General features: G+C 42.3%; 1 non-coding gene across 1 annotated transcript; it reads right to left on the bottom strand.

Moving 5' to 3' along the window:
* Nucleotides 1–1,468: 1,468 nt before the first annotated feature.
* Nucleotides 1,469–1,539, bottom strand: TRNAG-UCC (transfer RNA glycine (anticodon UCC)). Its single transcript has one exon. It is a non-coding gene; the product is annotated as a tRNA-Gly (tRNA).
* Between the last annotated feature and the right edge of the window lie 252 nt (nucleotides 1,540–1,791).

The following is a 1,791-nucleotide window of genomic DNA, read 5'->3' as shown; positions in this document are numbered from 1 at the left end:
ACCGACAGCTATTTATTCAGGGGACTATACACTGGAGAAAGGGAATGCCCAGGCATTTATGAACTGTTGGATGCAGGGACTAAATTGACCTGGAGACCTGAAGGGTTATCAAGGTGCTTCTGCTAGAATCGTTAAATATGGGGATGGGGGCAGGGGGAGATAATAAATGGAGTCTTGGCTAAAGTTTAGCTTACAGTGGGTATACTGGGTCTGTGGACCCACTTGGTGGTTATTTCCCTCTTCTCTTTGTACAAATTGGGCTTGATATAGTTGGCAGTTGGAATAATCCCCACATTGGGTCTTAAGCCCGTGGAGTAAGAGCTATAATAGTAGGAAAGGCCAAATGGAAGTCTCTGAAACTACCTACACCTTCCCCCTCCCCCAGGGCCAAGACAGTAAATAAAAACAGAATTGCATTCTGAAGGAACAGCAGAGATTAGTAGTACTCTTAAAAATCTAAAGGATGTAGGGTTGGTAGTTCATATCCTATTTTCACATTCTAACCCATGTAGAAACTGGATAAATCTTGAAGAATGACCATCAACATATCCGTCTTAGTTATCTAGTGCTGCTAAAACAAAAATACCACAAAGTGGATGGCTTTAACAAACAGAAGTTTATTCTCTCACAGTTTAGGAGGCTAGACGTCCAAATTTAGGGTGCCAACTCCTGAGGAAGGCTTTCTCTCTCTCATTTCTGGGGGAATGTCCTTGTCATCAATTTTCCCCTGATCGAGGAGCTTCTCAGCACAGGGACCCCAGGTCCAAAAGACACATTCCATTTCTGGTACTTCTTTCTTGGTGGTAAGAGGTCCCTCTCCTCTCGTCTCAATTCTCAGAAGAGATTGACTCAAGATATAACTTAATTCTGTAAATCGAGTCCTGCATCATTAACATAGTTGCCTCTAATCCTAACTCATTAACATCATAGAGGTTAGGATTTACAACACATAGGATAATTACATCAGATCACAAAATGGTGGACAACCAAACAATACTAGGAATCATGGCCTAGCCAAGTTGACACACCTTTTTGGGGGACACAATTCAATCCATAACAATATCCAATTACTGAGTTCTTTTGATTCTTTCTTTCCAATGCCTCTTGCATCTATCCTGTTATTTTTATTCCCATTACCGTCAGCATAGTTCGGGTATTTAAAGCTTAAATCTTGTGCTACTACAACTGTCTTCACAATTGTCATCCACAGGTCTCCCTGCCTTCAGTCTTTCCCATGGTAATAATCATAACAATACTGTTGTAAGCTGCTGTCCAGTCAGCCCCTAATTTATGGAGACCTCATCTACAATGCAAAGACATCGGTTGTGAATCTGAATTTTGTGATCCATAGGGTTTTCATTGGCTGGTTTTTGGAAGTAGAGCACCAGGCCTCTTCTTCTAGGCCATTTCAGTCCTGAAGCTCTGCTGAAATCTCTTCAGCATCACAGTACCACACAAGTGTCTGAGGTGTATTGGCCAGGAATTGAACCTGGGTCTCCTGCATGGAAGGCAAGAATTCTACCACTGAACCACCACTGCCCCCAAAGTATCTGTTGTTGCTATTGTTGTTAGGTGCTATTGAGTTGGTTTCGATTAATAGCGACCCTGTGTACAAGAGAACGAAACACTGCCCGGTCCTGAGCCATCTTCATGATCAGTGTTATGCTTGAGCCCATCTGTCTTAGTCATCTAGTGCTGCTTCAACAGAAATACCACGAGTGGATGGCTTTTAACAATAGAAATTTATTCTCTCATAGTCCAGTAAGCTACAAGTCCAAATTCAGGGCATCA

This window comes from Trichechus manatus, unplaced genomic scaffold (assembly GCF_000243295.1).
Source record: "Trichechus manatus latirostris isolate Lorelei unplaced genomic scaffold, TriManLat1.0 scaffold00035, whole genome shotgun sequence".
Taxonomy (NCBI): Eukaryota; Metazoa; Chordata; class Mammalia; order Sirenia; family Trichechidae; genus Trichechus; species Trichechus manatus.
This window is presented reverse-complemented; position numbering and strand designations above follow the sequence as displayed.